Below are 21,915 nucleotides of genomic sequence, written 5' to 3' on the forward strand. Positions count from 1 at the left end.
TGTAATTGTCTGTCTTTGTTACTTGGTGTCGGTGTATGTCTTTGTTACTTGGTGTCAGTTTGTGTCTATGTTACTGGGTGTCAGTGTATGTCTTTGCGACTTGGTATCAGAGTATGTCTTTGTTACTGGGCGTCAGTGTGTGTCTTTATGACTTCGTGTCAGTGTATGTCTTTGTTACTTGGTGTACGTGTGTGTCTGTGTTACTGGGCATCAGTGTGTGTCTTTGTTACTTGGTGTCAGTGTATGTCTTTGTTACTTGGTGTCAGTGTGTGTCTGTGTTACTGGGTATCAGTGTATGTCTTTGCGACTTGGTATCAGTGTATGTCTTTGTTACTGGGTGTAAGTGTATGTCTTTGTTACTTGGTGTAATTGTCTGTCTTTGTTACTTGGTGTAAGTGTGTGTCTTTGTTACTTGGTGTCAGTAAATGTCTTTGTTACTTGGTGTCAGTGTGTGCCTGTGTTACTGGGTATCAGTGTATGTCTTTGTGACTTGGTATCAGTGTACGTCTTTGTGACTGGGTACCAGTGTATGACTTTGTGACTTGGTGTCAGTGTATGTCTGTGTCACTTGGTGCAAGTGTGTGTCTGTGTTACTGGGTGTCAGTGTGTGTCTGTGTTACTTGGTGTAAGTGTGTGTCTTTGTTACTTGGTGTAAATGTCTTTGTTACTTGGTGTCATTGTGTGCCTGTGTTACTGGGTATCAGTGTATGTCTTTGTGACTTGGTATCAGTGTACGTCTTTGTGACTGGGTACCAGTGTATGACTTTGTGACTTGGTGTCAGTGTATGTCAGTGTTACTTGGTGTAAGTGTGTGTCTGTGTTACTGGGTGTCAGTGTGTGTCTGTGTTACTTGGTGTAAGTGTGTGTCTTTGTTACTTGATGTCGGTGTGTGTCTGTGTTACTGGGTGTCAGTGTATGTCTTTGTTACTGGGTCTCATTGTATGTCTTTGTTAATTGGTGTATGTGTGTGACTGTGTTACTGGGTGTCAGTGTATGTCTGTGTTACTTGGTGAAAGTGTGTGTCTGTGTTACTGGGTATCAGTGTATGTCTTTGTGACTTGGAATCAGTGTATGTCTTTGTTACTGGGTGTCAATGTGTGTCTTTGTGACTAGCTTTCAGTGTATGTCTGTGTTATTTGGTGCAAGTGTGTGCCTGTGTTACTGGGTATCAGTGTATGTCTTTGTTACTTGGTGTAATAGTCTGTCTTTGTTACTTGGTGTCAGTGTATGTCTTTGTTACTTTGTGTAAGTGTGTGTCTGTGTTACTGGGTATCAGTGTATGTCTTTGTGACTTGGTGTAATTGTCTGTCTTTGTTACTTGGTGTCAGTGCATGTCTTTGTTACTTGGTGTCAGTTTGTGTCTGTGTTACTGGGTGTCAGTGTATGTCTTTGCGATTTGGTATCACTGTATGTCTTTGTTACTGGGCGTCAGTGTGTGTCTTTATGACCTCGTGTCAGTGTATGTCTTTGTTACTTGGTGTACGTGTGTGTCTTTGTTACTGGGTATCAGTGTATGTCTTTGTTACGTGGTGTCAGTGTATGTCTTTGTTACTTGGTGTCAGTGTGTGTCTGTGTTACTGGGTATCAGTGTATGCCTTTGCGACTTGGTATCAGTGTATGTCTTTGTTACTGGGTGTAAGTGTATGTCTTTGTTACTTGGTGTAATTGTCTGTCTTTGTTACTTGGTGTAAGTGTGTGTCTTTGTTACTTGGTGTCAGTGTGTGCCTGTGTTACTGGGTATCAGTGTATGTCTTTGTGACTTGGTATCAGTGTACGTCTTTGTGACTGGGTACCAGTGTATGACTTTGTGACTTGGTGTCAGTGTATGTCTGTGTTACTTGGTGTAAGTGTGTGTCTGTGTTACTGGGTGTCAGTGTGTGTCTGTGTTACTTGGTGTAAGTGTGTGTCTTTGTTACTGGGTGTCAGTGTATGTCTTTGTTACTGGGTCTCAGTGTATGTCTTTGTTACTTGGTGTAAGTGTGTGACTGTGTTACTGGGTGTCAGTGTATGTCTGTGTTTCTTGGTGAAAGTGTGTGTCTGTGTTACTGGGTATCAGTGTACGTCTTTGTGACTTGGTGTTAGTGTAAGTCTTTGTTACTGGGTGTCAGTGTGTGTCTTTTTGACTAGCTTTCAGTAGATGTCTTTGTTACTTGGTGTAAGTGTGTGTCTCTGTTACTGGGTATCAGTGTATGTCTTTGTTACTTGGTGTCAGTGTATGTCAAAATACTTGGTGTAAGTGTATGTCTTCGTGACTTGGTGTCATTGTATGTCTTTGTTACTTGGTGTAAGTGTGTGTCTGTGTTACTTGGTGTCAGTGTCTGTCTGTGTTACTGGGTATCAGTGTATGTCTTTGTGACTTGGTATCAGTGTACGTCTTTGTGACTTGGTGTCAGTGTATGTCTTTGTTACTGGGTGTCAGTGTGTGTCTGTGTTACTTGGTGTCAGTGCATGTCTTTGTTACTGTTTATCAGTGTTTCTCTGTGTTAATGGGTGTCAGTGTGTGTTCGTTTGTGTTACTGTGTGTTAGTGTGTATCTGTGACACTGGGTGTCAGTATGTAGTTTAGTTCAGAGAAACAGCACTTTAACAGGCCCTTCGGCCCACCGAGTCTGTGCCGACCACCAACCACCCATTTATACTAATCCTACACTAATCCCGTATTCCTATCACATCCCCACCTGTCCCTATATATTTCGCTACCACCTACCTATACTAGGGGCAATTTATAATGGCCAATTAACCTATCAACCTGCAAGTCTTTGGCATGTGGGAGGAAACCGGAAAACCCGGAGAAATCCCACACAGACACAGGGAGAACTTGCAAACTCCGCACAGGCGGTACCCAGAATCGAGCCCGGGTCCCTGCATCTGTGAGGCTGCTAGCCACTGTGCCAATGTGCCGCCCAGTGTGTGTCTGTGTTACTGGGTATCAGTGCATGTCTTTGTTACTTGGTGTCAGTGTATGTCTGTGTTACTTGGTGTAACTGTGTGTCTGTGTTACTTGGTATCAGTGTATGTCTTTGTTACTTGGTGTAAGTGTATGTCTGTGTTACTGGGTAACAGTGTATGTCTTTGTTACTTGGTGTCAGTGTGTGTTTGTGTTACTGAGTGCATGTGTGTGTCTTTGTTACTTGGTGTAATTGTATGTCTTTGTTACTTGGTGTCATTGTATGTCTGTGTTACTTGGTGTAAGTGTATGTCTTTGTTATTTGGTGTCAGTGTTTGTCTTTGTGACATGGTGTCAGTGTCTGTCTTTGTGACTGTGTGTCAGTGTCTGTCTTCGTTACTTGGTGTCAGTGTTTGTCTTTGTTACTGTGTGTCAGTGTCTGTCAATGTGACTTGGTGTCAGTGTATGTCTGTGTTACTTGGTGTAAGTGTGTGTCTGTGTTACTTGGTATCAGTGCATGCCTTTGTTACTTGGTGTAAGTGTGTGTCTGTGTTACTGGGTAACAGTGTATGTCTTTGTTACTTGGTGTCAGTGTGTGTTTGTGTTACTTAGTATGTGTGTGTCTTTGTTACTTGGTGTCATTGTATGTCTGTGTTACTTGGTGTAAGTGTGTGTGTTTGCTACTTCGTGTAATTACATGTCTTTGTTACTTGGTGTCAGTGTATGTCTGTGTTACTTTGTGTAAGTGTGTGTCTGTGTTACTTGGTGTAAGTGTGTGTCTGTGTTACTTGGTATCATTGTATGTCTTTGTTACTTGGTGTAAGAGTGTGTCTGTGTTACTGGGTAACAGTGCATGTCTTTGTTACTTGGTGTCAGTGCATGTCTGTTTTACTTGGTGTCAGTGTCTGTCTTTGTGACTTGGTGTTAGTGTATGTCTATGTTACTTGGTTTCAGTGTATGTCTTTGTTACTTGGTGTAAGTGTGTGTCTGTGTTACTGGGCATCAGTGTATATCTTTGTTACTTGCTGTAAGTGAGTGTCTGTGTTACTGGGTATCAGTGAATGTCTTTACTACATGGTGACAGTGTATGTCTGTGATACTTGGTGTTAGTGTGTGTCTTTGTTACTTGGTGTAATTATATGTCTTCGTTACTTGGTGTCAGTGTATGTCTGTGTTACTTTGTGCATGTGAGTGTTTGTGTTACTTGGTGTAAGTGTGTGTCTGTGTTACTTGGTATCAGTGTGTGTCTTTGTTACTTGGTGTCAGTGTATGTCTGTGTTACTTGGTGTAAATGTGTGTCTTTGTTACTTGGTGTAATTGTATGTCTTTGTTACTTGGTGGCATTGTATGTCTGTGTTACTTGGTGTAAGTGTGTGTCTGTGTTAGTGGGTATCAGTGTATGTCTTTGTTACTTGGTGTCAGTGTATGTCTTTGTTACCGGGTGTCACTGTATGTCTTTGTGACTTTGTGTCAGTGTATGTCTTTGTTACTGGGTGTCAGTTTATGTCTTTGTTACTTGATGTCAGTGTATGCCTTTGTCACTTGGTGTCAGTGTATGTCTGTGTTACTTGGTGTAAGTGTGTGTCTTTGTTACTTGGTGTAAGAGTGTGTCTGAGTTTCTTGGTATCAGTGCATGTCTTTGTTACTTGGTGTCAGTGTATGTCGTTGTTACTTGGTGTAAGTGTGTGTCTGTGTTACTTGGTATTACTGTATGTTTTTGTTACTTGGTGTAAGTGTGTGTCAGTGTTACTGGGTAACAGTGTATGTCTTTGTTACTTGGTGTCAGTGTATGTCTGTGTTTCTTGGTGTAAGAGTGCGTCTTTGTTACTTGGTGTCATTGTATGTCTGTGTTACTTGGTGTAAGTGCATGTCTTTGTTACTTGGTGTCCGTGTATGTCTTTGTGACTTGGTGTCAGTGTCTGTCTTTGTTACTGGGTGTCAGTGTCTGTCTTCGTTACTTGGTGTAAATGTTTGTCTTTTTTACCGTGTGTCAGTGTCTGTCTTTGTGACTTGGTGTCAGTGTATGTCATTGTTACTTGGTGTAAGTGTGTGTCTGTGTTACTTGGTATCAGTGTGTGTCTTTGTTACTTGGTGTCAGTGTATGTCTGTGTTACTTGGTGTAAATGTGTGTCTTTGTTACTTGGTGTAATTGTATGTCTTTGTTACTTGGTGTCATTGTATGTCTGTGTTACTTGGTGTAAGTGTGTGTCTGTGTTAGTGGGTATCAGTGTATGTCTTTGTTACTTGGTGTCAGTGTATGTCTTTGTTACCGGGTGTCACTGTATGTCTTTGTGACTTTGTGTCAGTGTATGTCTTTGTTACTGGGTGTCAGTTTATGTCTTTGTTACTTGATGTCAGTGTATGCCTTTGTCACTTGGTGTCAGTGTATGTCTGTGTTAATTGGTGTAAGTGTGTGGCTTTGTTACTTGGTGTAAGCGTGTGTCAGAGTTACTGGGTATCAGTGCATGTCTTTGTTACTTGGTGTCAGTGTATGTCGTTGTTACTTGGTGTAAGTGTGTGTCTGTGTTACTTGGTATTACTGTATGTTTTTGTTACTTGGTGTAAGTGTGTGTCTGTGTTACTGGGTAACAGTGTATGTCTTTGTTACTTGGTGTCAGTGTATGTCTGTGTTTCTTGGTGTAAGAGTGTGTCTTTGTTACTTGGTGTCATTGTATGTCTGTGTTACTTGGTGTAAGTGCATGTCTTTGTTACTTGGTGTCCGTGTATGTCTTTGTGACTTGGTGTCAGTGTCTGTCTTTGTTACTGGGTGTCAGTGTCTGTCTTCGTTACTTGGTGTAAATGTTTGTCTTTTTTACCGTGTGTCAGTGTCTGTCTTTGTGACTTGGTGTCAGTGTATGTCATTGTTACTTGGTGTCAGTGTATGTCTTTGTTACCTGGTGTAAGTGTGTGTCTGTGTTACTGGGTATCAGTGTATATCTTTGTTACTTGGTGTAAGTGTGTGCCTGTGTTACTGGATATCAGTGAATGTCTTTGCTACATGGTGACAGTGTATGTCTGTGTTACTTTGTGTAAGTGTGTGTCTTTGTTACTTGGTGTAATTGTATGTCTTTGTTACTTGGTGTCAGTGTATGTCTGTTACTTGGTGTAAATGTATGTCTTTGTTACTTGGTGTCAGTGTATGTCTTTTTTACTTGGTGTAAGTGTATGTCTTTGTTACTTGGTGTAAGTGTGTGTCTGTGTTACTGGGTAACAGTGTATGTCTTTGTTACTTGGTGTCAGTGAATGTCTGTGTTACTTGGTGTAAGTGTGTGTCTTTGTTACTTAGTGTAATTGTATGTCTTTGTTACTTGGTGTCAGTGTATGTCTTTGTTACTTGGTGTAAGTGAGTGTTTGTGTTACTTGGTGTAAGTGTGTGTCTGTGTTACTTGTTATCAGTGTATGTCTTTGTTACTTGGAGTAAGTGTGTGTCTGTGTTACTGGCTAACAGTATATGTCTTTGTTACTTGGTGTCAGTGTATGTCTGTGTTACTTGGTGTAAGTGTGTGTCTTTGTTACTTGGTGTAATTGTATGTCTTTGTAACTTGGTGTCAGTGTATATCTGTGTTACTTGGTGAAAGTGTATGTCTTTGTTACTGGGTGTCAGTTTATGTCTTTGTTACTTGGTGTCAGTGTTCGTCTTTGTTACTTGGTATCAGTGTATGTCTGTGTTACTTGGTGTAAGTGTGTGTCTTTGTTGCTTGGTGTAAGTGTGTGTCTGTGTTACTGAGTATCAGTGCATGTCTTTGTTACTTGGTGTCAGTGCATGTCGTTGTTACTTGCTGTATGTGTGTGTCTGTGTTACTGGGTGTCAGTGTATGTCTTTGTTACTTGGTGTCAGTGGATATCTGTGTTACTTGGTGTAAGTGTGTGTCTTTGTTACTTGGTGTAAGTGTATGTCTTTGTTACTTGGTGTCAGTGTATGTCTGTGTTACTTTGTGTTAGTGTATGTCTTTGTTACTTGGTGTCAATGTTTGACTTTGTTACTTTGTGGAAGTGTGTGTCTGTGTTACTGGGTATCAGTGTATGTCTTTGTGACTTGGTGTTAGTGTTTGTCTTTGTTACTGGTTGTCAGTGTTTGTCTTTGTGACTTGGTGTCAGTGTGTGTCTCTGTTAGTCTTTGGTACTTGGTGTCAGTGTCTGTCTGAGTATGTCTTTGTTACTGTCTGTCAGTGTTTCTCTATGTTACTGTGTGTCAGTGTGTGTTTGTTTCTGTTACTGGGTGTCAGTGTGTGTCTGTGTTATTTGGTGTAAGTGTATGTCTTTGTTTCTTGGTGTCAGTGGATGTCTTTGTTACTTGGTGTCGGTGTTTGTCTTTGTTACTTGGTGTAAGTGTGTGTCTGTGTTACTGGGTATCAGTATATGTCTTTGTGACTTGGTGTCAGTGTAAGTCTTTGTTTCTTGGTGTCAGTGTACGTCTTTGTTACTTGGTGTCAGTGTATGTCTGTGTTACTGGGTATCAGTGCATGTCTTTGTTACATGGTGTCAGTGTATGTCTGTGTTACTTGGTCTAAGTGTGCGTCTTTGTTACTTGGTGTAATTGTATGTCTTTGTTCCTTGGTGTCAGTGTATGTCTGTGTTACGCGGTGTAAGTGTATGTCTCTGTTACTTGGTGTCAGTGTATGTCTTTGTTACTTGGTGTAAGTGTGTGTCTGTGTTACTTGGTGTAAGTGTGTGTCTGTGTTACTTGGTATCAGTGTATGTATTTGTTACTTGGTGTAAGTGTGTGTCTGTGTTACTGGGTAACAGTGTATTTCTTTGTTACTTGGTGTCAGTGTATGTCTGTGTTACTTGGTGTCAGTGTCTGTCTTTGTTACTGGGTGTCAGTGTCTGTCTTCGTTACTTGTTGTCAGTGTTTGTCTTTGTTTCTGTGTGTCAGTGTCTGTCTTTGTGACTTGGTGTCAGTGTATGTCTTTGTTACTTGGTGTAAGTGTGTGTCTTTGTTACTTGGTGTAATTGTATGTCTTTGTTACTTGGTGTCAGTGTATGTCTTTGTTACTTGGTGTAAGTGTGTGTCTGTGTTGCTGGGTATCAGTGTATGTCTTTGTTACTTGGTGTAAGTGATTGCTCGCGTTACTTGGTGTAAGTGTGTGTCTGTGTTACTTGGTATCAGAGTATGTCTTTGTTAATTGGTGTAAGTGTGTATCTGTGTTACTGGGTAACAGTGTATGTTTTTGTTACTTGTTGTCAGTGTATGTCTGTGTTACTTGGTGTAAATGTGTGTCTTTGTTACTTGGTGTAAGTGTATGTCTTTGTTACTTGGTGTCAGTGTATGGCTTTGTTACTTGGTGTCAGTGTCTGTCTTTGTTACTGGGTGTCAGTTTATGTCTTTGTTACTTGGTGTCAGTGCATGTCGTTGTTACTTGGTGTAAGTGTGTGTCTGTGTTACTTGGTATCAGTGTATGTTTTTGTTACTTGGTGTAAGTGTGTGTCTATGTTACTGGGTAACAGTGTATGTCGTTGTTACTTGGTGTCAGTGTATGTCTGTGTTACTTGGTGTAAGAGTGTGTCTTTGTTACTTGGTGTAATTGTATGTCTTTGTTACTTGGTGTCATTGTAAGTCTATGTTACTTGGTGTAATTGCATGTCTTTGTTACTTGGTGTCAGTGTATGTCTTTGTGACTTGGTGTCTGTGTCTGTCTTTGTTACTGGGTGCAAGTGTCTGTCTTCGTTACTTGGGGTCAGTGTTTGTCTTTGTTACCGTGTGTCAGTGTCTGTCTTTGTGACTTGGTGTCAGTGTATGTCTTTGTTACTTGGTGTCAGTGTATGTCTTTGTTACTTGGTGTAAGTGTGTGTCTGTGTTACTGGGTATCAGTGTATATCTTTGTTACGAGGTGTAAGTGTGTGTCTGTGTTACGGGGTATCAGTGAATGTCTTTGCTACATGGTGACAGTGTATGTCTGTGTTACTTGGCATCAGTGGATGTCTTTGTTACTTGGTGTAAGTGTGTGTCTGTGTTACTGGGTAACAGTGTATGTCTTTGTTACTTGGTGAAATTGTATGTCTTTGTTACTTGGTGTAAGTGTGTGTCTGTGTTACTGGGTAACAGTGTATGTCTTTGTTACTTGGTGTCAGTGTGTGTTTGTGTTACTTAGTATGTGTGTGTCTTTGTTACTTGGTGTCATTGTATGTCTGTGTTACTTGGTGTAAGTGTGTGTGTTTGCTACTTCGTGTAATTACATGTCTTTGTTACTTGGTGTCAGTGTATGTCTGTGTTACTTTGTGTAAGTGTGTGTCTGTGTTACTTGGTGTAAGTGTGTGTCTGTGTTACTTGGTATCATTGTATGTCTTTCTTACTTGGTGTAAGAGTGTGTCTGAGTTACTGGGTAACAGTGTATGTCTTTGTTACTTGGTGTAAATGTGAGTCTGTGTTACTTGGTGTCAGTGTACGTCTGTTTTACTTGGTGTCAGTGTCTGTCTTTGTGACTTGGTGTTAGTGTATGTCTATGTTACTTGGTTTCAGTGTATGTCTTTGTTACTTGGTGTCAGTGCATGTCTGTTTTACTTGGTGTCAGTGTCTGTCTTTGTGACTTGGTGTTAGTGTATGTCTATGTTACTTGGTTTCAGTGTATGTCTTTGTTACTTGGTGTAAGTGTGTGTCTGTGTTACTGGGCATCAGTGTATATCTTTGTTACTTGCTGTAAGTGAGTGTCTGTGTTACTGGGTATCAGTGAATGTCTTTACTACATCGTGACAGTGTATGTCTGTGATACTTGGTGTTAGTGTGTGTCTTTGTTACTTGGTGTAATTATATGTCTTTGTTACTTGGTGTCAGTGTATGTCTGTGTTACTTGGTGCAAGTGAGTGTTTGTGTTACTTGGTGTAAGTGTGTGTCTGTGTTACTTGGTATCAGTGTGTGTCTTTGTTACTTGGTGTCAGTGTATGTCTGTGTTACTTGGTGTAAATGTTTGTCTTTGTTACTTGGTGTAATTGTATGTCTTTGTTACTTGGTGTCATTGTATGTCTGTGTTACTTGGTGTAAGTGTATGTCTTTGTGACTTGGTGTCAGTGTATGTCTTTGTTACTTGGTGTAAGTGTGTGTCTGTGTTAGTGGGTATCAGTGTATGTCTTTGTTACTTGGTGTCAGTGTATGTCTTTGTTACCGGGTGACACTGTATGTCTTTGTGACTTTGTGTCAGTGTATGTCTTTGTTACTGGGTGTCAGTTTATGTCTTTGTTACTTGATGTCAGTGTATGCCTTTGTCACTTGGTGTCAGTGTATGTCTGTGTTACTTGGTGTAAGTGTGTGTCTTTGTTACTTGGTGTAAGCGTGTGTCTGAGTTGCTGGGTATCAGTGCATGTCTTTGTTACTTGGTGTCAGTGTATGTCGTTGTTACTTGGTGTAAGTGTGTGTCTGTGTTACTTGGTATTACTGTATGTTTTTGTTACTTGGTGTAAGTGTGTGTCTGTGTTACTGGGTAACAGTGTATGTCTTTGTTACTTGGTGTCAGTGTATGTCTGGGTTTCTTGGTGTAAGAGTGTGTCTTTGTTACTTGGTGTCATTGTATGTCTGTGTTACCTGGTGTAAGTGCATGTCTTTGTTACTTGGTGTCCGTGTATGTCTTTGTGACTTGGTGTCAGTGTCTGTCTTTGTTACTGGGTGTCAGTGTCTGTCTTCGTTACTTGGTGTAAATGTTTGTCTTTTTTACCGTGTGTCAGTGTCTGTCTTTGTGACTTGGTGTCAGTGTATGTCATTGTTACTTGGTGTCAGTGTATGTCTTTGTTACTTGAAGTAAGTGTGTGTCTGTGTTACTGGGTATCAGTGTATATCTTTGTTACTTGGTGTAAGTGTGTGCCTGTGTTACTGGATATCAGTGAATGTCTTTGCTACATGGTGACAGTGTCTGTCTGTGTTACTTGGTGTAAGTGTGTGTCTTTGTTACTTGGTGTAATTGTATGTCTTTGTTACTTGGTGTCAGTGTATGTCTGTTACTTGGTGTAAATGTAATTCTTTGTTACTTGGTGTCAGTGTATGTCTTTTTTACTTGGTGTAAGTGTATGTCTTTGGTACTTGGTGTAAGTGTGTGTCTGTGTTACTTAGTGTAATTGTATGTCTTTGTTACTTGGTGTCAGTGTATGTCTTTGTTACTTGGTGTAAGTGAGTGTTTGTGTTACTTGGTGTAAGTGTGTGTCTGTGTTACTTGTTATCAGTGTATGTCTTTGTTACTTGGAGTACGTGTGTGTCTGTGTTACTGGCTAACAGTATATGTCTTTGTTACTTGGTGTCAGTGTATGTCTGTGCTACTTGGTGTAAGTGTGTGTCTTTGTTACTTGGTGTAATTGTATGTCTTTGTTACTTGGTGTCAGTTTATGTCTTTGTTACTTGGTGTCAGTGTTTGTCTTTGTTACTTGGTATCAGTGTATGTCTGTGTTACTTGGTGTAAGTGTGTGTCTTTGTTACTTGGTGTAAGTGTATGTCTGTGTTACTGTGTATCAGTGCATGTCTTTGTTACTTGGTGTCAGTGCATGTCGTTGTTACTTGCTGTATGTGTGTGTCTGTGTTACTGGGTGTCAGTGTATGTCTTTGTTACTTGGTGTCAGTGGATATCTGTGTTACTTGGTGTAAGTGTGTGTCTTTGTTACTTGGTGTAAGTGTATGTCTTTGTTACTTGGTGTCAGTGTATGTCTGTGTTACTTTGTGTAAGTGTATGTCTTTGTTACTTGGTGTCAATGTTTGACTTTGTTACTTTGTGGAAGTGTGTGTCTGTGTTACTGGGTATCAGTGTATGTCTTTGTGACTTGGTGTTAGTGTTTGTCTTTGTTACTGGTTGTCAGTGTTTGTCTTTGTGACTTGGTGTCAGTGTGTGTCTCTGTTAGTCTTTGGGACTTGGTGTCAGTGTCTGTCTGAGTATGTCTTTGTTACTGTCTGTCAGTGTTTCTCTATGTTACTGTGTGTCAGTGTGTGTTTGTTTCTGTTACTGGGTGTCAGTGTGTGTCTGTGTTATTTGGTGTAAGTGTATGTCTTTGTTTCTTGGTGTCCGTGGATGTCTTTGTTACTTGGTGTCGGTGTTTGTCTTTGTTACTTGGTGTAAGTGTGTGTCTGTGTTACTGGGTATCAGTGTATTTCTTTGTGACTTGGTGTCAGTGAAAGTCTTTGTTTCTTGGTGTCAGTGTACGTCTTTGTTACTTGGTGTCAGTGTATGTCTGTGTTACTGGGTATCAGTGCATGTCTTTGTTACATGGTGTCAGTGTATGTCTGTGTTACTTGGTCGAAGTGTGCGTCTTTGTTACTTGGTGTAATTGTATGTCTTTGTTCCTTGGTGTCAGTGTATGTCTGTGTTACGCGGTGTAAGTGTATGTCTCTGTTACTTGGTGTCAGTGTATGTCTTTGTTACTTGGTGTAAGTGTGTGTCTGTGTTACTTGGTGTAAGTGTGTGTCTGTGTTACTTGGTATCAGTGTATGTATTTGTTACTTGGTGTAAGTGTGTGTCTGTGTTACTGGGTAACAGTGTATTTCTTTGTTACTTGGTGTCAGTGTATGTCTGTGTTACTTGGTGTCAGTGTCTGTCTTTGTTACTGGGTGTCAGTGTCTGTCTTCGTTACTTGGTGTCAGTGTTTGTCTTTGTTTCTGTGTGTCAGTGTCTGTCTTTGTGACTTGGTGTCAGTGTATGTCTTTGTTACTTGGTGTAAGTGTGTGTCTTTGTTACTTGGTGTAATTGTATGTCTTTGTTACTTGGTGTCAGTGTATGTCTTTGTTACTTGGTGTAAGTGTGTGTCTGTGTTGCTGGGTATCAGTGTATGTCTTTGTTACTTGGTGTAAGTGATTGCTTGTGTTACTTGGTGTAAGTGTGTGTCTGTGTTACTTGGTATCAGAGTATGTCTTTGTTAATTGGTGTAAGTGTGTATCTGTGTTACTGGGTAACAGTGTATGTTTTTGTTACTTGTTGTCAGTGTATGTCTGTGTTACTCGGTGTAAATGTGTGTCTTTGTTACTTGGTGTAAGTGTATGTCTTTGTTACTTGGTGTCAGTGTATGTCTTTGTTACTTGGTGTCAGTGTCTGTCTTTGTTACTGGGTGTCAGTTTATGTCTTTGTTACTTGGTGTCAGTGCATGTCGTTGTTACTTGGTGTAAGTGTGTGTCTGTGTTACTTGGTATCAGTGTATGTTTTTGTTACTTGGTGTAAGTGTGTGTCTATGTTACTGGGTAACAGTGTATGTCGTTGTTACTTGGTGTCAGTGTATGTCTGTGTTACTTGGTGTAAGAGTGTGTCTTTGTTACTTGGTGTAATTGTATGTCTTTGTTACTTGGTGTCATTGTAAGTCTATGTTACTTGGTGTAATTGCATGTCTTTGTTACTTGGTGTCAGTGTATGTCTTTGTGACTTGGTGTCAGTGTCTGTCTTTGTTACTGGGTGCAAGTGTCTGTCTTCGTTACTTGGGGTCAGTGTTTGTCTTTGTTACCGTGTGTCAGTGTCTGTCTTTGTGACTTGGTGTCAGTGTATGTCTTTGTTACTTGGTGTCAGTGTATGTCTTTGTTACTTGGTGTAAGTGTGTGTCTGTGTTACTGGGTATCAGTGTATATCTTTGTTACGAGGTGTAAGTGTGTGTCTGTGTTACGGGGTATCAGTGAATGTCTTTGCTACATGGTGACAGTGTATGTCTGTGTTACTTGGCATCAGTGGATGTCTTTGTTACTTGGTGTAAGTGTGTGTCTGTGTTACTGGGTAACAGTGTATGTCTTTGTTACTTGGTGTAAATGTGAGTCTGTGTTACTTGGTGTCAGTGTACGTCTTTTTACTTGGCATCAGTGGATGTCTTTGTTACTTGGTGTAAGTGTGTGTCTGTGTTACTGGGTAACAGTGTATGTCTTTGTTACTTGGTGTAAATGTGTGTCTGTGTTACTTGGTGTAAGTGTGTGTCTTTGTTACTTGGTGAAATTGTATGTCTTTGTTACTTTGTGTCAGTGTATTTCTTTGTTATTGGGCGTCAGTTTATGTCTTTGTTACTTGGTGTCAGTGTATGTCTGTGTTACTTGGTGTAAGAGTGTCTATTTGTTACTTGGTGCAATTGTATGTCTTTGTTACTTGGTGTCATTGTATGTCTGTGTTACTTGGTGTAAGTGCATGTCTTTGTTACTTGGTGTCAGTGTATGTCTTTGCGACTTGGTGTCAGTGTCTGTCTTTGTTCCTGGGTGTCAGTGTCTGTCTTTGTTACTTGGTGTCAGTGTATGTCTTTGTAACTTGGTGTCAGTGTATGTCTTTGTAACTTGGTGTAAGTGTGTGTCTGTGTTACTTGGTGTAAGTGTGTGTCTGTGTTACTTGCTATCAGTGTATGTCTTTGTTACTTGGTGTAAGTGTGTGTCTGTGTTACTGGGTAACAGTGTATGTCTTTGTTACTTGGTGTCAGTGTATGTCTGTGTTACTTGGTGTAAGTGTGCGTCTTTGTTACTTGGAGTAATTGTATTTCTTTGTTACTTGGTGTCTGTGTATGTCTTTGTTCCTTGGTGTAAGTGCATGTCTTTGTTACTTGGTGTCAGTGTTTGTCTTTGTTACCGTGTGTCAGTGTCTGTCTTTGTGACTTGGTGTCAGTGTATGTCTTTGTAACTTGGTGTAAGTGTGTGTCTGTGTTACTTGGTGTAAGTGTGTGTCTGTGTTACTTGCTATCAGTGTATGTCTGTGTTACTTGGTGTAAGTGTGTGTCTGTGTTACTGGGTAACAGTGTCTGTCTTTGTTACTTGGTGTCAGTGTATGCCTGTGTTACTTGGTGTAAGTGTGTGTCTTTGTTTCTTGGTGTAATTGTATTTCTTTGTTACTTGGAGTCTGTGTATGTCTTTGTTACTTGGTGTAAGTGAGTGTTTGTGTTACTTGGTGTAATTGTGTGTCTGTGTTACTTGGTATCAGTGTATGTCTTTGTTACTTGGAGTAAGTGTGTGTCTGTGTTCCTGGGTAACAGTGTATGTCTTTGTTACTTTGTGTCAGTGTATGTCTGTGTTACTTGGTGCAAGTGTGTGTCTTTGTTACTTGGTGTAATTGTATGTCTTTGTTACTTGGTGTCAGTGTATGTATGTGTTACTTGGTGTAAGTGTATGTCTTTGTTACTTGGTGTCAGTGTATGTCTTTGTTACTTGGTGTAAGTGTGTGTCTGTGTTAATGGGTATCAGTGTATGTCTTTGTTACTTGGTGTCAGTGTATGTCTTTGTGACTTGGTGTCAGTGCATGTCTTTGTGACTGGGTGTCACTGTATGTCTTTGTGACTTTTTGTCAGTGTATGTCTTTGTTATTGGGTGTCAGTTTATGTCTTTGTTACTTGGGGTCAGTGCATGTCTTTGTTACTTGGTGTCAGTGTATGTCTGTGTTACTTGGTGTAAGTGTGTGTCTTTGCTACTTAGTGTAAGTGTGTGTCTGTGTTACTGGGTATCAGTGCATGTCTTTGTTACTTGGTGTCAGTGTATGTCTTTGTAACTTGGTGTATGTGTGCGTCTGTGTTACTGGGTGTCAGTGTATGTCTTTGTTACTTGGTGTCAGTGTATGTCTGTGTTGCTTGGTGTAAGTGTGTGTCTTTGTTACTTGGTGTAAGTGTATGGCTGTGTTACTTGGTGTCAGTGTATGTCTTTGTTACTTGGTGTCAGTGTATGTCTTTGTGACTTGGTGTCAGTGTCTGTCTTTGTTACTGGGTGCAAGTGTCTGTCTTCGTTACTTGGGGTCAGTGTTTGTCTTTGTTACCGTGTGTCAGTGTCTGTCTTTGTGACTTGGTGTCAGTGTATGTCTTTGTTACTTGGTGTCAGTGTATGTCTTTGTTACTTGGTGTAAGTGTGTGTCTGTGTTACTGGGTATCAGTGTATATCTTTGTTACGAGGTGTAAGTGTGTGTCTGTGTTACGGGGTATCAGTGAATGTCTTTGCTACATGGTGACAGTGTATGTCTGTGTTACTTGGCATCAGTGGATGTCTTTGTTACTTGGTGTAAGTGTGTGTCTGTGTTACTGGGTAACAGTGTATGTCTTTGTTACTTGGTGTAAATGTGAGTCTGTGTTACTTGGTGTCAGTGTACGTCTTTTTACTTGGCATCAGTGGATGTCTTTGTTACTTGGTGTAAGTGTGTGTCTGTGTTACTGGGTAACAGTGTATGTCTTTGTTACTTGGTGTAAATGTGTGTCTGTGTTACTTGGTGTAAGTGTGTGTCTTTGTTACTTGGTGAAATTGTATGTCTTTGTTACTTTGTGTCAGTGTATTTCTTTGTTATTGGGCGTCAGTTTATGTCTTTGTTACTTGGTGTCAGTGTATGTCTGTGTTACTTGGTGTAAGAGTGTCTATTTGTTACTTGGTGCAATTGTATGTCTTTGTTACTTGGTGTCATTGTATGTCTGTGTTACTTGGTGTAAGTGCATGTCTTTGTTACTTGGTGTCAGTGTATGTCTTTGCGACTTGGTGTCAGTGTCTGTCTTTGTTCCTGGGTGTCAGTGTCTGTCTTTGTTACTTGGTGTCAGTGTATGTCTTTGTAACTTGGTGTCAGTGTATGTCTTTGTAACTTGGTGTAAGTGTGTGTCTGTGTTACTTGGTGTAAGTGTGTGTCTGTGTTACTTGCTATCAGTGTATGTCTTTGTTACTTGGTGTAAGTGTGTGTCTGTGTTACTGGGTAACAGTGTATGTCTTTGTTACTTGGTGTCAGTGTATGTCTGTGTTACTTGGTGTAAGTGTGCGTCTTTGTTACTTGGAGTAATTGTATTTCTTTGTTACTTGGTGTCTGTGTATGTCTTTGTTCCTTGGTGTAAGTGCATGTCTTTGTTACTTGGTGTCAGTGTTTGTCTTTGTTGCCGTGTGTCAGTGTCTGTCTTTGTGACCTGGTGTCAGTGTATGTCTTTGTAACTTGGTGTAAGTGTGTGTCTGTGTTACTTGGTGTAAGTGTGTGTCTGTGTTACTTGCTATCAGTGTATGTCTGTGTTACTTGGTGTAAGTGTGTGTCTGTGTTACTGGGTAACAGTGTCTGTCTTTGTTACTTGGTGTCAGTGTATGCCTGTGTTACTTGGTGTAAGTGTGTGTCTTTGTTTCTTGGTGTAATTGTATTTCTTTGTTACTTGGAGTCTGTGTATGTCTTTGTTACTTGGTGTAAGTGAGTGTTTGTGTTACTTGGTGTAATTGTGTGTCTGTGTTACTTGGTATCAGTGTATGTCTTTGTTACTTGGAGTAAGTGTGTGTCTGTGTTCCTGGGTAACAGTGTATGTCTTTGTTACTTTGTGTCAGTGTATGTCTGTGTTACTTGGTGCATGTGTGTGTCTTTGTTACTTGGTGTAATTGTATGTCTTTGTTACTTGGTGTCAGTGTATGTATGTGTTACTTCGTGTAAGTGTATGTCTTTGTTACTTGGTGTCAGTGTATGTCTTTGTTACTTGGTGTAAGTGTGTGTCTGTGTTAATGGGTATCAGTGTATGTCTTTGTTACTTGGTGTCAGTGTATGTCTTTGTGACTTGGTGTCAGTGCATGTCTTTGTGACTGGGTGTCACTGTATGTCTTTGTGACTTTTTGTCAGTGTATGTCTTTGTTATTGGGTGTCAGTTTATGTCTTTGTTACTTGGGGTCAGTGCATGTCTTTGTTACTTGGTGTCAGTGTATGTCTGTGTTACTTGGTGTAAGTGTGTGTCTTTGCTACTTAGTGTAAGTGTGTGTCTGTGTTACTGGGTATCAGTGCATGTCTTTGTTACTTGGTGTCAGTGTATGTCTTTGTAACTTGGTGTATGTGTGCGTCTGTGTTACTGGGTGTCAGTGTATGTCTTTGTTACTTGGTGTCAGTGTATGTCTGTGTTGCTTGGTGTAAGTGTGTGTCTTTGTTACTTGGTGTAAGTGTATGGCTGTGTTACTTGGTGTCAGTGTATGTCTGTGTTACTTTGTGTAAGTGTATGTATTTGTTACTTGGTGTCAGTGTTTGACTTTGTTACTTTGTGGAAGTGTGTGGCTGTGTTACTGGGTATCAGTGTATGTCTTTGTGACTTGGTGTCAGTGTATGTCTTTGTTACTGGGCGTCAGTGTTTGTCTTTGTGACTTGGTGTCAGTGTGTGTCTCTGTTAGTCTTTGTTGCTTGGTGTCAGTGTCTGTCTGTGTATGTCTTTGTTACTGTGTGTCAGTGTTTCTCTATGTTACTGGGTGACAGTGTGTGTTTGTTTCTGTTACTGGGTGTCACTGTGTGTCTGTGTTACTTGGTGTAAGTGTATGTCTTTGTTTCTTGGTGTCAGTGGATGACTTTGTTACTTGGTGTCAGTGTTTGTCTTTGTTACTTGGTGTAAGTGTGTTTCTGTGTTACTGGGTATCAGTGTATGTCGTTGTGACTTGGTGTCAGGGTATGTCTTTGTTACTGGGTATCAGGAAATGTCATTGTTACTTGGTGTAAGTGTGTGTCTTTGTTACTGGGTATCAGTGTATGTCTTTGTTTCTTGGTGTCAGTGTATGTCTTTGTTACTTGGTGTCAGTGTATGTCTGTGTTACTGGGTATCAGTGCATGTCTTTGTTACATGGTGTCAGTGTATGTCTGTGTTACTTGGTGTAAGTGTGTGTCTTTGTTACTTGGTGTAATTGTATGTCTTTGTTACTTGGTGTTAGTGTATGTCTGTGTTACGTGGTGTAAGTGTATGTCTTTGTTACTTGGTGTCAGTGTATGTCTTTGTTACTTGGTGTAAGTGTGTGTCTTTGTTACTTGGTGTAATTGTATGTCTTTGTTACTTGGTGTCAGTGTATGTCTTTGTTACTTGGTGTAAGTGAGTGTTTGTGTTACTTGGAGTAAGTGTGTGTCTGTGTTACTGGGTAACAGTGCATGTCTTTGTTACTTGGTGTCAGTGTATGTCTGTGTTACTTGGTGCAAGTGTATGTCTTTGTTACTTGGTGTAATTGTATGTCTTTGTTACTTGGTGTCAGTGTATGTCTGTGTTACTTGGTGTAAGTGTATGTCTTTGTTACTTGGTGTCAGTGTATGTCTTTGTTACTTGGTGTAATTGTGTGTCTGTGTTAATGGGTATCAGTGTATGTCTTTGTTACTTGGTGTCAGTGTATGTCTTGTGACTTGGTGTCAGTGTGTGTCTTTGTGACTAGGTGTCACTGTATGTCTTTGTGACTTTGTGTCAGTGTATGTCTTTGTTATTGGGCGTCAGTTTATGTCTTTGTTACTTGGTGTCAGTGCATGTCTTTGTTACTTGGTGTCAGTGTATGTCTGTGTTACTTAGTGTAAGTGTGTGTCTGTGTTACTGGGTATCAGTGCATGTCTTTGTTACTTGGTGTCAGTGTATGTCGTTGTAACCTGGTGTATGTGTGTGTCTGTGTTACTGGGTGTCAGTGTATGTCTTTGTTACTTGGTGTCATTGTATGTCTGTGTTGCTTGGTGTAAGTGTGTGTCTTTGTTACTTGGTGTAAGTGTATGTCTGTGTTACTTGGTGTCAGTGTATGTCTGTGTTACTTTGTGTAAGTGTATGTCTTTGTTACTTGGTGTCAGTGTTTGACTTTGTTACTTTGTGGAAGTGTGTGTCTGTGTTAGTGGGTATCAGTGTATGTCTTTGTGACTTGATGTCAGTGTATGTCTTTGTTACTGGGTGTCAGTGTTTGTCTTTGTGACTTGGTGTCAGTGTGTGTCTCTGTTAGTCTTTGTTACTTGGTGTCAGTGTCTGTCTGTTTCTGTTACTGGGTGTCAGTGTGTATCTGTGTTTCTTGGTGTAAGTGTATGTCTTTGTTTCTTGGTGTCAGTGGATTACTTTGTTACTTGGTGTAAGTGTGTATCTGTGTTACTGGGTATCAGTGTATGTCTTTGTGACTTGGTGTCAGTGCATGTCTTTGTTACTGGGTGTCAGTGTATGTCATTGTTACTTGGTGTAAGTGTGTGTCTGTGTTACTTGGTATCAGTGTATGTTTTTGTTACTTGGAGTAAGTGTGTGTCTGTGTTCCTGGGTAACAGTGTATGTCTTTGTTACTTTGTGTCAGTGTATGTCTGTGTTACTTGGTGCAAGTGTGTGTCTTTGTTACTTGGTGTAATTGTATGTCTTTGTTACTTGGTGTCAGTGTATGTATGTGTTACTTGGTGTAAGTGTATGTCTTTGTTACTTGGTGTCAGTCTATGTCTTTGTTACTTGGTGTAAGTGTGTGTCTGTGTTAATGGGTATCAGTGTCTGTCTTTGTTACTTGGTGTCAGTGTATGTCTTTGTGACTTGGTGTCAGTGCATGTCTTTGTGACTGGGTGTCACTGTATGTCTTTGTGACTGGGTGTCACTGTATGTCTTTGTGACTTTGTGTCAGTGTATGTCTTTGTTATTGGGTGTCAGTTTATGTCTTTGTTACTTGGTGTCAGTGCATGTCTTTGTTACTTGGTGTCAGTGTATGTCTGTGTTACTTGGTGTAAGTGTGTGTCTTTGTTACTTAGTGTAAGTGTGTGTCTGTGTTACTGGGTATCAGTGCATGTCTTTGTTACTTGGTGTCAGTGTATGTCGTTGTAACTTGGTGTATGTGTGTGTCTGTGTTACTGGGTGTCAGTGTATGTCTTTGTTACTTGGTGTCAGTGTATGTCTGTGTTGCTTGGTGTAAGTGTGTGTCTTTGTTACTTGGTGTAAGTGTATGGCTGTGTTACTTGGTGTCAGTGTATGTCTGTGTTACTTTGTGTAAGTGTATGTCTTTGTGACTTGGTGTCAGTGTTTGACTTTGATACTATGTGGAAGTGTGTGTCTGTGTTACTGGGTATCAGTGTATGTCTTTGTGACTTGGTGTCAGTGTATGTCTTTGTTACTGGGCGTCAGTGTTTGTCTTTGTGACTTGGTGTCAGTGTGTGTCTCTGTTAGTGTTTGTTACGTGGTGTCAGTGTCTGTCTGTGTATGTCTTTGTTACTGTGTGTCAGTGTTTCTCTATGTTACTGGGTGTCAGTGTGTGTTTGTTTCTGTTACTGGGTGTCACTGTGTGTCTGTGTTACTTGGTGTAAGTGTATGTCTTTGTTTCTTGGTGTCAGTGGATGACTTTGTTACTTGGTGTCAGTGTTTGTCTTTGTTACTTGGTGTAAGTGTGTTTCTGTGTTACTGGGTATCAGTGTATGTCTTTGTGAATTGGTGTCAGGGTATGTCTTTGTTTCTGGGTATCAGGGAATGTCATTGTTACTTGGTGTAAGTGTGTGTCTTTGTTACTGGGTATCAGTGTATGTCTTTGTTTCTTGGTGTCAGTGTATGTCTTTGTTACTAGGTGTCAGTTTATGTCTGTGTTACTGGGTATCAGTGCATGTCTTTGTTACATGGTGTCAGTGTATGTCTGTGTTACTTGGTGTAAGTGTGTGTCTTTGTTACTTGGTGTAATTGTATGTCTTTGTTACTTGGTGTCAGTGTATGTCTGTGTTACGTGGTGTAAGTGTATGTCTTTGTTACTTGGTGTCAGTGTATGTCTTTGTTACTTGGTGTAAGTGTGTGTCTTTGTTACTTGGTGTAATTGTATGTCTTTGTTACTGGGCGTCAGTGTTTGTCTTTGTGACTTGGTGTCAGTGTGTGTCTCTGTTAGTGTTTGTTACTTGGTGTCAGTGTCTGTCTGTGTATGTCTTTGTTACTGTGTGTCAGTGTTTCTCTATGTTACTGGGTGTCAGTGTGTGTTTCTTTCTGTTACTGGGTGTCACTGTGTGTCTGTGTTACTTGGTGTAAGTGTATGTCTTTGTTTCTTGGTGTCAGTGGATGACTTTGTTACTTGGTGTCAGTGTTTGTCTTTGTTACTTGGTGTAAGTGTGTTTCTGTGTTACTGGGTATCAGTGTATGTCTTTGTGACTTGGTGTCAGGGTATGTCTTTGTTACTGGGTATCAGGGAATGTCATTGTTACTTGGTGTAAGTGTGTGTCTTTGTTACTGGGTATCAGTGTATGTCTTTGTTTCTTGGTGTCAGTGTATGTCTTTGTTACTAGGTGTCAGTGTATGTCTGTGTTACTGGGTATCAGTGCATGTCTTTGTTACATGGTGTCAGTGTATGTCTGTGTTACTTGGTGTAAGTGTGTGTCTTTGTTACTTGGTGTAATTGTATGTCTTTGTTACTTGGTGTCAGTGTATGTCTGTGTTACGTGGTGTAAGTGTATGTCTTTGTTACTTGGTGTCAGTGTATGTCTT

The sequence above is a fragment of the Heterodontus francisci genome, unplaced genomic scaffold (genome assembly GCF_036365525.1).
Source record: "Heterodontus francisci isolate sHetFra1 unplaced genomic scaffold, sHetFra1.hap1 HAP1_SCAFFOLD_66, whole genome shotgun sequence".
Taxonomy (NCBI): domain Eukaryota; kingdom Metazoa; phylum Chordata; class Chondrichthyes; order Heterodontiformes; family Heterodontidae; genus Heterodontus; species Heterodontus francisci.